Source organism: Sander lucioperca, chromosome 15 (assembly GCF_008315115.2).
Source record: "Sander lucioperca isolate FBNREF2018 chromosome 15, SLUC_FBN_1.2, whole genome shotgun sequence".
NCBI classification, from domain to species: domain Eukaryota; kingdom Metazoa; phylum Chordata; class Actinopteri; order Perciformes; family Percidae; genus Sander; species Sander lucioperca.
This window is the reverse complement of record NC_050187.1, coordinates 9,688,523-9,705,017: the sequence shown is the minus strand read 5'-3', so window position 1 is coordinate 9,705,017 and position 16,495 is coordinate 9,688,523. Positions and strand designations below refer to the sequence as shown.

Genomic DNA, 16,495 nt, shown 5'->3' with positions numbered 1-16,495 from the left:
AAATCCTTGCCCCTTTCTAGTGGGTATATGGCGTATACTTGCGTATCACATAGACTACACCACTGTCGAGGGTGAAGAAAAAGGGTAATTTACATGAAGACGGCAACGAAAATGTCGAGCTGGAGAGACGGCGAGATTCGGGAACTTCTTTTCTGTCAACGCAGAAATTGCCAAACAAATTCAGCCAGAGACTCGGTTGTTTATGACCAAATAACGAACCAGCTACGTGACCGTGGTGTAATCTGCGTCACGTCCTGCCTCCTGCACGCTCTACCCAGGCGCCACTCCTCGCCTAAACCAAACGGAATACAGACAATCTCCTGTTGTGAGCTACATGTGAGAAAGGGCAACTTCTGACAATGTCTGCACCTGATTCGTCGCACATTGTCCCTGAGTTCATATGAGAAAACAGCTCCAGTGACTTTGTTGATCCTCTGACTTTTCCTCTAATACCACCATGACATTTTTTTTCACAACTGTATCTAGGTCAAAGTTTTCACTTATACAGTAAATGTTCTAAAATATTTCGACATCTCCCACATGGATTGGCCCATCATTTAGTACAATCATTCATTATTCCCAGTCAATGAATCCTAATGATTTTTGTGTTCCCTTGATTTTTCAACTTCGGTCAATGTCTGCACCTGATTTGTCGGACATTGTCCAGAGTTCATATGTGAAAACGGCTTATCTTAACGCTGCTTTAACGTCAACAGTGCATATTCTCAGGGTCCAATTGTTTACCCAGATGGAGAAAAGAAATGTTTGCTGTGCTTAAGCAGTAACGTAATTCAGCTCTGATATGACGGTAGGAGAGTGACGAGTAAAGGGTTGGCTGATATCAATAACAAACAATTACAAACAGTGATGCTGGATAACATGCATGCATTGTTGCCTGTGAATTTCTTGTGTGTTTGAATCATGCACAGGAATGGCGGACTCTGCCACTAACAATGAAATCTGCGACTATAGAAATAATTACATAATCTATTGGAAAAAAAAAACACATAACAAGTGTTACAATTAGGGTTTGCTTTCATGAAACTCTTAAGGAATATAACTTAAACTTCTATTTGACAGTGTAAAAGCATATCTGTCCGTTTAAGAATACCACAACTCCTTTATGTCTGAAAGAAAAGTAATAGAAAGCAAATACTGCTGAAGACTGCATATTTTCCAATGTTCTTTTAAACGGAATGCTAATCCAAACAGCACTAACAAACAATGTAATGCTACTCATGCAAACATCCACACAGTCAAATTCAAATAAGCAGGTGTCAATAGCTCCTCGGGCTATCTGCAGGGTTTCTAAAGTCTACCTCCGGAGAGCAGCTAGGTTGTGAACTCTCCGTGACACCAACGTGAATGCGCCTCTGCATCCATCTCTGAATAATTTGTGGGCTGCCAGCTGAACCGGGCGAAATGGTCTCCTAGCCCTTCAGAGATGCACTCTGCTCTGCAATCTCAACTGGTCCACATTTCATACATTCTGAGGGTGCTATTATGAATGAACAGCACATCAGATTTCACATGAAATAAACATTTGAGATTTTGCATGCTTAATATATGATATGCCACTATATGGATGCTTACCAAACCATGTAAAGGACAAATCTGGTGCAAAAATGAACCTAGATGTTAATAACACATGTGTACCGAGTTCGACCTTCTCTGGGATTTGTTTTCATGCTAAGTGTGGTGCTATTTTGAGCCTTGTTGTGGTATAGAAATTTCTTTTTACTTTATCCGTGCCCCGACGACTAGAGTTATAAGCTAATTAGCGGTTTGCGATAAAACTGGTCTCATTCGATTAGCGTGAAAACAAATCCCAGAGAACGGTCGACTCGGTACACGTTATTAATCCCTAGGTTCATTTTGCGCCGGATTTGTCCTTTAATTTGACTGACGTATGTATGAGGAATGACATAAATAGTAGCACTTGTGAATATTGTAGGTAACATAGCAGTATACATATGATTTCCTAATGCTGCCATGGAAAGGGAGACATATGAATAGTACCATGAATTATGTAAACTGTGCTCTAGCTCTTTAAAAAAAAAAACACATACACACAATATCTTAAAATGTTAAAATGTTTGCAAGCAAGGTAGTGTAAGTCAGGATGGTGGATGGGTGAACTTCCTGAATTTCTAGTTCAAAGCTTAAGATTTATAATATTACTTATTCTTAGGATAAAAAAACAAAGGAGAAATTACTGATGCATAAGATGAACAATTATCAAAACATTTAGTTGCCCGATGAGATAGAAGTAGAATATAATCAGTCAGCTTTATCTCCGCTGAGTATACATCACAAAGACGTGAACTGCTGGTGCTTTTATGCTTTGTGAATTGTAACACATTAATTGTAAGCTTTCCCTACTGAGATTGCTGATGCATGCTTAACCAAGTAGGAACAATGGGGATATCAATTAGAAGAGAGGGCTCACCCACCTGTCTGGGAGCCTGATCAGCCTGGGCCATCTGCAGACTAAAGCTGTCTCACACACAGATCTTCCAATGAGCCAAAGCTTTGGGGGAAATGTTGGATTCACACCCCATTTAGCCCAATGTTAACATAAATCAGTTTGGTATGAACACTTGGACTAGCCAGAACTGCACTGGAGCTCAGCAGAGAAGACATTGTCTCACTCAGGAATGTGCAGGATGATTGATAACCAAAGGTCAAAGGCACCCTTTTTGTTTTTTTTATATATATATAATTAAAGAATGACCAAATTAAATAATTAGTTTAAAAAGTTTAAATATAAAACTAAAGAATTAGAGAATAAGTTCAAGAAGTTTAAATATAAAACTAAAGAATTAGAAAATAAGTATAGGAATTTCGAGTGAAGATAATCACCTCTTCTGAAGAGTCCATTATGTTTCCGATGACGGAAGGCTTGTATCATGTGGACGCGCCGACAGTTTTGTTGTCATTACTCAGAATTCCTCATGGGGGAGACAGAAACTACGCAGGTACTATAGCTTTAAATGTAGTGTTTTCAGTTTGGTGAAATGTGTTTTCATTCAACTGTTTTTCACCCATTAATTCCCACTCATTTAAATGTAAAGTGAAAAATAACAAGTAATTGTGTTGTGGACACCGCGCAGCTCACTAACTGTCTCTCCCAGTTAGAATCGATTGCTTTTCCTTGGGTTCCCGGATGTTAACACTGAATTTTAAACATTACATTTTGCAGCTGTATTTGGCCTGTTAAATTTGAGCAAGTTGAAAATATATTAGTTGGATTTTAAACATTGTATTTTGCATCTGAATTTGGTGTATTGAATTTTTTTACGTTGAATTTTTGGATTCTGAATGTATGAACTTAGAAAAATAAAGGTGAAAATAAGTTGTTGAAAATTTGAAGAGGCAAAAACTTCAGATACATAATTTCAATGTGTAAATATTCAGTCCTAGAAATTCAATGGCTTTTTAATTTCAAAATCTGATGAAACCGATTTACTTCCAAACAACTCTTTTTCAATAATTTTTTCCCCCCTAAGTGGAACAATTTAGGAGCACATAAAGAATTTTAGGGGCGCTATAAAAATGTATCAAATAATGTGTTTTTCTTTCATAAAAGGAATACGAGGAGACATTTACAAGCAAAGGGATTTCATTTATTTGAATAGAACAATTGTCAGATTGACAGCACTCTAACCCAATGGATTTAAGGGGGGGGGGGGGGGGGGCCATCATATTTTGGGGGGGTGCGTGCCACACCGTGCCCCCCTTTTAGCCACGCCCCTGGTCAGAGGTCTCTGAAGCACAGGTATAAAAGCTAAAGTCAGATATGTGGTAAAAGTCACCCACGGATGTTGCAACTGCTAATGTCCACAGAACTGCGAATAACGCTATTAAAGTTTAGTGGATTACCATCTATCTAATTAAGCTGATTTAAGACTTGGCAGTCCTCATGTGAACACTATGGTCCCCAGCTATACTTACCAAGACCACAACATCACACAAAATGAAATATAAGTTGAACTACACAGTTCTGTGGTGTAAATTACCAAATTAATTTAATATTATGCAATGGATGCAATTCATGGTGTCCTTCAGCGACACAATTTTTATGTAAATTCTGTTTTTATTTGATTTTATTCTTTGATAATTTAATAGACTTGTTTGTTGTGCTGTGTTTGCTGCTGTGATTGTTTTTGTAAAAGCCTGACCAGGAACAAGGACTGCAAATTAGCGGAGGCTAGACGTCCTAAAAAACCTTGCATCTCTCACATTTGGTTGTGATGTTATAGGTAATGTCCCAGATAAATAAACAAATAAAAAAAATAAAAAATCATATTAAGTGTCCCAATGAGGAATTATTCCTCTGCATCCAAAGTGTAAGAAATGAAACTTTTGCTTTGAAACTTAAAGGGTAACTATCGTTTTTTTCAACGTGGACCCAATTTCCCCATGCATCTGTGTCTAATAGGCTGATGTGACCAAAACTCTTTAAAATTTGACTTTTTTTGGTACTGACAGGCCCAGATTGTTACTAAAAGTGTCTGACAACATTATCAATCTCAGAACGTGACTTTTTGTCCGAAGACAGCGGTGTGGAGAGTGGAACACGAGTCGAGAAAAAGCGTTCAAAGTCTGTTGTTTCGGAGTAGGCTACAGAAAATCGTAGGCTACTGTTATCTAAAATATTTTCAATATAATGGCTCAAGAGAGAAAGAGGGGCAGCAGCTGCAGCTGCGTGCAGTGTTTCTTTCAATAGGCGATAATACATCCATGGTTTCGTGTTATCTAAAAGATGGTTCGTATTTGCTCATGTATCACAGCCTGTTGATTAGAGGGGGACATCTTCTGACGTGGGGACACAGCGTTGTGTCCGAGGTATATCACTGGACACATCCAGACCACAGATATCTGGCAGCAAAAGGTCCCACTCCTGACAACATATTCTTTGGGCATATAGGGGCACAGCACCCATGGGCGCACTACCAATATCCCAAGCCTCGCAGCCCTCCAGCCGCTGCTTCAGCCTCCTCCGCCCGGTCTCGTTCTCTCTTTCTCTCCGTCCGTAACTTGTACTCTGGCTCAAATGAATACTTGTGGTCATCGAACTATAACAACCTCATCCATTGTCGAAATCATTTAAATATTGAGCCATGGCACTGACAAATTTTTAGATAACAGGAGCTTATCATTTCTGTAGCGTAACGTTACGCTGAAACTACACTCCCTGAACGCCTTTTTCTCGAATCGCGTTCCACTCTCCACACCGCTGTCTTCGGACAAAAAGTCACGTCCTGAGATTGATAATGTTGTCAGACACTTTTAGTAACAATATGGGCCTGTCGGTAGCAAACAAAATCACTTTTAGTGGACAAAAAGCAAGGCTGCACAATTGCCCTTTTAGGTTATATTGCAGCTCGGTTTGCGTCGGCCCATCATTGCGATCTCGCTCAATACTGGACCAAATTCAAAGATTTCGTCATATCAGGGCGTTTTCACACATACCTCATTTGGTCCGGACTTTCGGACTTTTCAGTTTAATCCGAACCAAAATTACAGGTGTGAAACCTCTCCCGGACCACGGTCCGGATCAAAAGACCAAATTTCGGTCCGACCAAAAGAGGTGGTCTCGGTCCGGTTCGTTTACAGTGTGAAAGCATTTTTTGGATGGTTCGGACTTTCGGACCAAATAGAAGAAGCTCTGGCAGGCTCTCCTTGTGTTACAAGACCGGGGAATAGCTCCTTTAAGGAATAGCTCGGTGCTTAGTGTGTAGGCTACATGAGAGAGTGAGAGTGACGGTGAATGCGCTCAGAGCAGACAGCTGTCGGCTATCAGAGCAGAGAATACATCAGCAGTTTATTTGTTAAGTGGTAGTAAATGTACAGTGTAGGTTTCCGTTTGTCTCTGAATAAATTCTCCAGAAAGTTCCAGTGTCTTGCTTCTCAACATCACAACAAAACAAAAAGAGCCGCGGCCATATGGGAGAGCAGCAGTCAGCTGAAAAAACTCCGACACAGAGAGAGGAGACGAGAGGACGGGGAAGCCTGTCTACAAACCAATCAATTATAAGTATGTAGATCTTTAGTGCGCTTGCATAACTTCAGTGTGAAACCAAAACTTACCGGATCAAATGTATACAATGTAACAAAAACATGAACCTTGGTCCGGACCTTGGTTCGGACTTTCATGTGTGAAAACGCCCTCAGTCTATTAGACACAAATGGACATGGGGAAAGGCAGGTTGAAAAAAAAACGGTAGTTACCCTTTAAGTCATTATTTGATACACATATTCAGTGTTGCTTTATTACTTACTATTACACTGCTATAGTTAGAAATAGTAATAAATAAACAATATTGGCTATTGCAGATCTCAATGAAGGCAAATGATCGCTCAAAATTCTCTTTCTATTTATTTACCATTTTAACGGAGTGGGCAGAAATTCGCAAGTAACACAATTATTTGGGACCAAGTAGGACACCACTGCTAACCTAACCACCTAATCCTATCAGAGGTCTCTGGAGCACCAGTATAAAAACTAAGTCAGATGTGTGGCACCAGTCACCCAAGGATGTTGCAAGTGACAAGAAGGGTCAACTGCTAAGGTCTTCCTTCTACTATCAGAATGGCAGAAGAATGTGGTACAATGAAGATACAACACAGGGAGGTGGCTTTGCTTATACAAACAGCAATCATACCAGAGGTACAGTATTATCATTTTACTTTTTTAATAATTCAATGACCAAGAGCAAAATCTACACATTGTTTGCCAATAGAACCTGATTCAAATATAATGATTTACCTTATCATATTTTGTTGACTTTTAAAGCAATTATGTCACTATGGCTGAATTTTATAAACTTAAAATTATTATATTTGGTATATATGTTTATGTTTATTGAGTGACATAGTATGTGATTAAAAGACTTTCAACAGTACGTAAAACCAGATTCTCTAATCTGGAAACCATTTTGTCACTGAGTGATGCAAGGAGGGTTTCGTTTCTTGGCTCTTTTTTTGGCCGGTGTGTGTGTGTGTGTGTGTGTGTGTGTGTGTGTGTGTGTGTGTGTGTGTGTGTCTGTGTGTGTGTTTAGATTTGTATGTAGGCCTCAGCTAAGGTATGCTTTTTAAAAAGATCTGTACATTATAAACAGCTTCACTTTCTGTCAAACTGCTGTGAGGGGAGAGTGTGTGCTGGCAGGAGAGAGAGAGAGAGAGAGAGAGAGAGAGAGAAAAGAAGGTCTCTGCGAATTGGAGGAGCAAACTGGAAACCACACAACACCAGCTCATTATGTCGGATGAAGAGCTCGGGAGTGGACGTCTGCACTGAGAGCTCTGGTGATCTTTAGACTAAAGAATATTCTTAAACGTATTCTCTAATTCTTTAGTTTTATATTTAAACTTCTTAAACTTATTCTTTCATTCTTAAGTTTTGTATTTAAACTTCTTAAACATATTCTTTCACTCTTTAGTTTAATATTTAAACTTCTGAAACTTATTCTTTAATTCTTTAGTTTTATAAACTAATTCTTTAGTTTTATATTTAAACTTTTTAAACTAATTATTTAATTTGGTCATTCTTTAATTATATTTAATCTTGAACTAATTCTTCAATTTCATTCTTTAATTATCTATTTTAACTTCACTAAGTTTGAATAAAAAAAGGGTGACGTCATCGCGTCACCCCTCCCCTCACCCCCCTCTCCTCCGTGTCTGACAAAGCCTTTCAGCTAATTGTAATGTAATCCCACCCACAGCGATGCTTGCCGCTCTGGGTACCCCTTTGGTGTCATTTTTCAATGTGCAGGGTAAAAGCGCTTAGTTAAAGTTAGGAAAAGATTGTGGGTGGGGTTAAAAAAAATGTATGTTTAGGTAACATGTGGGACAAGGTCTCTTGTGTTGTTTGACTCATCCACCACCCCAACCTACGTCCTAATGCGGATTTCAGTGTAATATACACGCCACTGTCACTCTTTATACTACGTCATTTTACAGTGCTGTGGTCAAGCTGCTGTTCTGCCTGGTGTGTCCCATACAGACGCTAAAGGATGATTTTTGCATTGGTATCTGACGCTGGGTGGAGTTGGGAGTGAGAACGGGTTGCTTTTTGCACTAAATTAAGGAGTCAAATCCTTATTTATAAATTGAAGCAGCACTTGGTTCCACTCAATCTCGTGTCATTTAAGGTAACCTAAAATATTCCAGCTCTTCCTTCTTACACACAGTTATAACTGAAGCTTGAACACCAGTTTAATTGCCCTGAAAGTTGCAATCAACATTTAGGAACGCATTTGCAAAAGTGAAAAGAGATGTTGCTCATCTTTTATTGAGCAAACATGCATCTCATGCTGACAAAATACAGTATACGGCACCACAGGACCCAATTTACCAAACCTAACACTGTGTATGACCTCCAGGAATGTTTCAGATAAACAAGTCCAGACCAGCAGCGTATATGACACGTACTGTGTAATATTACACACTATTACACACTTCAGCATAGGCCACAATGCTCTGCAGACTCTACTTATACATGCGTTAACAATAGCATTAATCCTACATTATCCTTCTTGTTTTTTTGACATGTAGACATTTTATATTAATGTTTTTTGCAATGTTATCAGAGTGTCCTGAGTCCTGAATAATTCATGTCAATGGAAGATCTAAATGACAAAGTACTCCCTAAAAGCATATATGCATGTATTGGTTTTCTGCGGAAGCAATAATAGCCGAGGATAACTCATGTCTTTGCAGCCATGTGGTGCCCTGAGTTGTAAAAGCTACAATGACAAAGGGAAGGCTTTGTCATTTCCACTGCAATCACAAACTTGATTTGTGTTAAGAAATCTTGTTCTGGTTACGACTAACCGTTTTTGAAAACAAAAATAAATGTGCGAATGGGTTCTTGAGTTTTTTTTCCAGGTGTTCCAGTGTTCCCGTCCCACATCTCAGGTGGAGAGGAGACTTTTATATAAAAACGCATATAAAGCCCTTTTCAGACAAATAATCCATAAGGTTACATGGTTTATTTATTTGTCATTTTACAACATAGGGTTGCACAATGAATTATTGAAGCCTCTTCACACTACACCCACATAGCTCAAGCTGTAAACAAATATTTCAATTAAAATATAATAAAATAAAATTAAATAATAAATTAAATCCTTAGGTGGAGGTGCTGTATAAATACTGTCAACGTATCAAAACCCTCAATCCACAGAGAAATGCACACAGCCCGTATTCAGAAACTGTGCCTTTAAATGAGCCGTCAGGACGTCTTTACAGTTGGGATGTCACAACTAAACTATATAGGCTATAGAGGTCAACATGCCATTACAGTCATTCCCTAGCTGCACTGATGGTACAGAGACTCCAAAAACACAGATGCAACACTGACCAATCAGAACAGACTTTCAGACAGAGGGTGAAGAGGGATATTCAGAGAGACAGTATGAGAAAAATTGGGTTGTTTTTTTTTAACATAAAAGCATGTAAACATGTTCTAGTTTAATCCTAAAATTCAAATATTAATCTGAAAAGGAGTATATTACGGGACCTTTAATGATGGTCAAGATGGTCAAATTGATTTTCTTTGCACATAAGAGATTATGACTGATGAAATAAATTCATTACAGTGATGTTATTGTTTTTTGGGCGTATTTGCCTTCATTTGGTAGCGGTAGTAGAGATATACAGGAAATGTAGGTGAGGGGGGTAATGAATGCAAAATGGTACCCCAGCCGGGAATGGATCCGCAGAAGTTGCCCATATTCTGTAAAACGCAACCTTGTAATCGATGAATTACACATACAAAGTGGATTAATACATTCTGCAGAAAGCTTTAACCATTAGTGTTATACTGGATGCCTAGGTCACTAAAGCCAACCCGTTCTCACTCCGAACTCGTAAAATACAGACGTTTGGACAGTGGCTGTCAGCGTCTGAAGCAATGAAAAAAGCGCCCTTCAGCGTGTTTGTAGAACATACCGGGGAGAGCAGCAGTTACACGGGGTTTGAAGATGACATAACACCAAGAGCCACTACGGTAGCGATTAGTATGATTTGACGATATTTTTTCTTTTCCTAAACCCAACCGTCCCGCTCTTCCAGCGTGTCACAGAAACATAAGCTCACCCACGACCATTTCCTTAACATAACTGCGTCAAAAAGGACGCCAATAGTCCCGACCAAGCTCGTTTAGATAAAGTGCGTTGTATGACGCTAAAGGAGACTTTTAGCGTCAATAACAACGACAAAGGCACCTGACCAAGCGTTCGTATTTTACGAGATGGGAGTGAGAATCTGTTGCTAAAGCAAAGCCACTACCATAACTACTAATACAAATAAACAGAATTAACCTTCATCATAATATGAATCAAAATGGATGTATTGTTATAAACCAAAATGACTCCAATGCTCCACTGTAAAAACAACAAATTTAGAAAAGACATTAGCTGTCTTTAATGTGGGTCGGCGTTATCAACAATAGGCAATATGTCTGCATTTAGAATTCTAGCTTTTATAACACCTTCATTGAAACACACAAGTTGTTAAATTCTCAGAGCTTTTCAATCTTGCGGGCCAAACACAATATTGTAAAACATAATACAGCTCATTGTGCTCATCACAGCCATATTTCCTCATATCTTCCTTTGGATGCAGCACCTGGCCCTCGGTAGCTCTGTGCATCCGCCTGTCCTGCTCCTATAAACAAAAGGGTTCAATGCATTCAGCTCTGCATAAACACTTCCCAGAGAAAATCAAATCCTGCAGCTAATTTCTTTCTCTGTGGCCTGGCATGGAAAACAGAGGAGAAGAGAGGACAGGAAAGCTGTTTTTTTTTCTTTTCTTTTGAAGGCCCTCCATTAAAAATAAATGATTCTCTGATTCAGTGAAAAGAAGGCTGGGATTGGAATCGTCTCCCAGATGGAGACGGGCAGAGTGAAGCATTAACCGGTCCAGGTTTAATATCTCCTCTCCCTTTCTTTCTATTTTAGGTGTTTCTGAAAAAGAGCATATGCGCTCGGCAAACCCTCTCTGGTTAAAGGATTAAAAAATTGTAGTTGCTTAGTGACGCCAGGCTGGAGACGTAACATAAAAGACTACTGCAGTTTGCTGTATGCCTCTTCTAACTTCTAATGGTAAAATATCCCAACAGCAAAGCCATCGTGACGCAGTTGATCATGTCTGTACTGTCAGTGACAAGCCAGTAGATCAGAGAGAATTGTCAGAACATTGTGCTTTGAATAATTGTGCTTTGTTGTAAGAGACAACCAAAACACAGTTTTATCTGTGGGGGGGGATGCTGAATACAGTCAAAGGAATGATCGCACACTAAAATCGCACTCTAGTAACTTTATTTGTGCAATGTTTCAACTTGGCTGTAGAACTGTGGAAATGTGTCACCTGGAGAAGATCAACACTGGGTTGAAATAATGCAATATTAAAGTTTTCCGGGAGCAGGAGGGCTTGAAAATAACAGCTAACTGTCTGTGCCTTCCAAAACCATTACAAATCATTGTTGAAAAGAAATACGAAAGAGATATAAGGGATTTGTTTTTCGGGTGCGGAAAGTCTCAGCACACCACATGCATTCAAATCTATGGTTTCTATGATGCAGAGTGAAAATAAAAACGCACCTCTCCATCATTCCCCTCTGAAACAGCCTCTATTATGGTGAATACATAAAGTGCTCTATATACCATAAACATGTGTGCTCCTAAATGCAGACACACACACAGCATAAAGATACACACATAATAACAATAACATGCTGCTAACGCATATTCGTAGCTGTGAATAATTCATGTATTTTGAAGATTTAATGATGTGTGCATCATAATGGATGGAGTATTCCTGGTCAGTCAAGGTCCCAAACCCTGCCTGAATCAGGACTGCAGCAGAATGCCTAACAAGACTGGCGGGCTGAGGATACCAATGTTTTGATGAGAGTGTGTGTGTGTGTGTGTGTGTGTGTGTGTGTGTGTGTGTGTGTTCTTGTTTAACTACATTCGTGGGGTCCAAAAACTGGGAATACAGCATACTTTTTTTTTTTGCTGGACCCCACAAGTTTAAAGGGTTGTTTGAGGGTTAAGACTTGGTTTTAGGATTAGGGTTAGAATTAGGTTATGGTTAGGGTGAGGGTAAGGGTTAAGGTTAGGCATTTAGTTGTGATGGTTAAGATTAGGGTAAGGGGCTAGGGAATGCATTATGTCAATGACGGGTCCCCACAAAGATAGTGAACTGTGTGTGTGTGTGTGTGTGTGTGTGTGTGTGTGTGTGTGTGTGTGTGTGTGTGCGTGTGTGTGTGTGTGTGTGTGTGTGTGTTGCGCTAGGGAGTGGTCTTAAGCTCACAGGGCAAAAGCCGCAAGCAAAACGCATCTTTAATTCCTACTCTCTTTCTTCGTGTTAGAAGTGCAAAGAGTCTGTATAATGTAGAAAACCTCAGTGATAATTACACTCAATTTCATTTGACGCGCAAAGGAAATAGCTCTCAGTAAATCCCAAAAACAATCTTTAACACCCTTAGAGAAGAGTGTTTACATCAAAGCGGCATCAATAATTCCACGCTGAGACTAATTTCCTACAGGTTACATTTGCGTTTGTCCCTGACAAGCGTAGTAAAGACAGTGCAAGGGCAAATCATGCAGAGAAGTAACACACATCCAAGAGTTTAATAAATTGTAATAATTGTCTTCATCTACACTCTTTGCAACAGCAGAATATGCTTTAAATGCTTGTTCACTGTCTATATGGCAGCAGTAAGTAGGGAGTGCAAGGATTGAAGGCACTGTGCCTATAACTGGATTTACACTGCATTTGCATGAGCCTTTTCTACACTACATTAGGCAGAAAGTGGAGATAAAGCTAATAATGTGAGACCTTTCTTTTACGACATTGATGAGCTAATTTAAGCCATTACCCTTGAGATTTTTTTTTGTTACCCTAAGGAAGAGTTTGCTGAGCAGGCTTGCTCTTTTTCACTAGCGTTCTGCCACAAGAGTCAAACACTTTAACTTCTGGCAACTAACCAGTAAAAACACGTGGCACTTGTTACTAATGCTGCATTTACACTGCATGGTACAACCATATGGGGTGCCGAATGTAAAAGTTCGGTTACAATTTTTTAACTGATGAATTTTCAACATTTAGCTCACTTTCCTCACATTTAGCACATTTTTCTCACATTTGAGACAGAAATTATATATATATATATATATTATATCTAAATCTAAATGTTATATCTAAATCTAAATGTTAAATCTAAATGTTAAATACCCAGTAAGCACACATACGTCGCGGCGACGTATTGGCGATGTAATCAAATTGCATCGGGGATTATTTTAGTAGTTTGCTCACTGGCACGACGTCCCCGCAACGTCGCTGCGCTACGTTTCAGCGACATATAGCCGCTCTCTCCGCGACGTATACATATATACATCATTCTAACGTATGCCATACGTCGTAGAGATGCAGGCAATATACATCGTTCTAATGTATGCCATACATCGTTGAGATGTAGGCTTATACGTCGTTCTACGTATGCAATACATCGTAGAGATGTAGGCTTATACGTCGTTCTACGTATGCAATACATCGTAGAGATGTAGGCTTACATACGTCATTCTAACGTATGCAATACATCGTAGAGATGTAGGCTTACATACGTCATTCTAACGTATGCAATACATCGTAGAGATGTAGGCTTACATACGTCGTTCTAACGTATGCAATACATCGTAGAGATGTAGGCTTATATACGTCGTTCTAACGTATGCAATACATTGTAGAGATGCAGGCTTATATACATCGTTCTAACATCTGCTATACATCTTACAGATGTGGTCATCTTCCTGTTATACATAGTACAGATGTCAGGCTCTACATCCACCAGATATCATTTATACCGTCTGCAGATGTCAGGCGCTATATACCGTATGTTATCCTAACATACCTTTACTCTTTAAATGTTGATAAAATAAATTACAAATTACTTACCTTAGTACACCGAGAAGATTTTAGATAGGGGGCCTAATTAACATTTTACTGCTATAACTACTACTACTTTATAATAAACTATAGCTACAGTCCAATAATACCAGTCTAATCTGTAGAAATCATAGTCTAGAACAGGGGTCACCAACCTTTTAGAAACTGAGAGCTACTTCATGGGTACCGAGTCATACGAAGGGCTACCAGTTTGATACGCTCTTCTGAAGTAACAAATTTGCTCAGTTTGCCTTTAGTTATATATGATTATTAATGATTAATGATAGTCATCTATGTGAAGACACTGATTACGTTAATGAGTACTCACAATAATTATCAACAATGACTTAACAAGGTGGGAAACAGATAATGTCAATATTCAATTTTCATTTTTAGAACAGGCCTGAAGGCTACTCATGTGGTCCTTGGGGGCTACCTGCTGCCCGCGGGCACCGTGTTGGTGACCCCTGGTCTAGAAGATGACAAACAATTATTAACCTAATTACTTGAAAACATCTTAAATCACTCTGTAGGATCGCTGGTATAAACAAGACCAGTAAACTTCTCACTTTTTGCTGAACAAACATTTATTTTGAACTATATAATTAATCAATAAACATAAAAAACATTAACAAATATTAAAACATTAAACATTAAAATAAAGAATTATCTTGGCCGGCGGTGGTGGCGATTAGGTGCCAGCCGGAGAAACTCTTTGATGGCCTTCTCGGCCTCCGCTTCCGTCGGCGCCTGGAGGACCGGGTTCCTCATTACTGCTGCTGTAATAAAATCGTTGGATTCGAATTATTATCATACCATTTATTTTGTTTTATCTAGTCTTCTCAGTTTTCTATAGAGGTAAATATAGTATAGAATGGTTTCTGCACAGCAAAGTGAATAAGAGATTGGTTTAATTTAGTGGAATATATATATTTAAAAAATTTAATAATTCTGGATTCGCTTCTAGTGAATGTTAAAAATGTTAAAAACGTAAAGTTTTAACCAAGGACCCTTTCAGTGTTCGGGCTGGTAAGTTGATATACCCAGAAACAAATTATCCGCTGAAATATAGACGTTTCTTTCGCCATGCAAAGTCTATGTGAAAAGTCTTTCTGGGCCATGGGGTGCAGTACCACCGTTATCCGCTAAGCCCATGGTGGCTTTTAGACTCGGCGCTCTTCCTGGAGGCTTGGCCAGACCCAGATCAAGATGTTGGGTCTGGGAACTCTCCATTGACAGGGCTCAATCCGAGGGGCGGGATAAACGGTTGTCTTTCAAACTCCCTCTGCATGCAATAGGATAGCGCTACAACCAGGCTGATCCTGCAAGAGATCATAAAGTAGTATTCACTCAGTTAAATTGCAGAAATCTACCACAAACATTCATAAAAAAAACAACTGTTCAAATAGACTTTCAAAAGCAATCAAAAGACTACAACATTTTTTGTGAAATCAGAGATCTTTCTTACTGTGCATGCATTTTTTTTTCTTCCATATTTAGCTTTGCGTTCCCCCATGTCCACACCAAGGCCCAGTATTGACAGCTAGAAACTTTGTATTATGAAATAAGACATCCAAGGGATGCATATAATTCTCCCAGTCTCTGCGTGAAGTAATGTAAACAAAAAATAAGTATACGCAAATTACACACCTCTCCAAGTATGATGAGAATGTCATTTTTCTCCCTGAACAGGATCGGCAACAGCAGGATTGCAGCTCTGAAATCAATCCCTGGAAAATAAGTAAAAAAAATAAAAGAAAGTGTATTAGGTGAATGTACAGTGTATTTTGGTTGGTTAGGCCTTATCTTGTCTGAAGACAAATAGAAAAGAAATTAAGCTTAAATGGCTCCACAACACTAGGGGTGACCACGGCTGATCAGTGAGTTACTTACCAGGGACATCTTCGGTGAGGGCAGCCTCTCTTTCCTCCAAAGCCAGATCTGCAAGGGGAGATTTCCTTTGAGTCAGTCTAAGCACTGTGGGTACTAGGATCTTAAAGCCATCTTAAAATCTTTGGCAGATATTCATTCTGCAACACAGCACAAACAACAAACAGGAAACATGTCACAACATTATCATAGGATTTTAAAATTAAATTTCAAAGAGAGCCTTTAATATAGGGAAATAAAACATGTAGACAAACCCTGCATGGACTCTTACAATAAAACAATAGTCTTAAAATGTATGGCAAATTAACCATACTGTAACAATACTGTTACAGTAAAAGTCCTGCAGTGTAAATGTTACTTAAGCAAAAGTCTGTAAGTATTATCAGGATAATGTAGTTAAACATTAAAACATGTTAGAAAGTGTAAAGGATCCAACCAGTTGTGTGTTTAATGGACTAATCATCTCAGTTTACTTTAGAATCAAACATCAGATTTTATAAACTACATGTGTTCTGTGAGCAGTAATCTTAATGTGTAAAGTAACTAGTAACTAAAGCTGTAACAGATGAATGTAGTGGAGTAACTAAAGTAACTAGTAACTAAAGCTGTAACAGATAAATGTAGTGGAGTAAAAAGTAGAAAGTGG

The 16,495-nt window shown here is 38.9% G+C and overlaps 1 long non-coding RNA gene across 1 annotated transcript; it reads right to left on the bottom strand.

Annotated features, from left to right (window-relative positions):
- Positions 1–15,230: 15,230 nt before the first annotated feature.
- LOC116047895 lies at positions 15,231–15,983 on the bottom strand. Its single transcript, XR_004104506.1, has 3 exons — positions 15,853–15,983; positions 15,610–15,689; positions 15,231–15,281 (listed from the first exon to the last, which is right to left on the bottom strand). It is a non-coding gene; the product is annotated as an uncharacterized LOC116047895 (long non-coding RNA).
- Between the last annotated feature and the right edge of the window lie 512 nt (positions 15,984–16,495).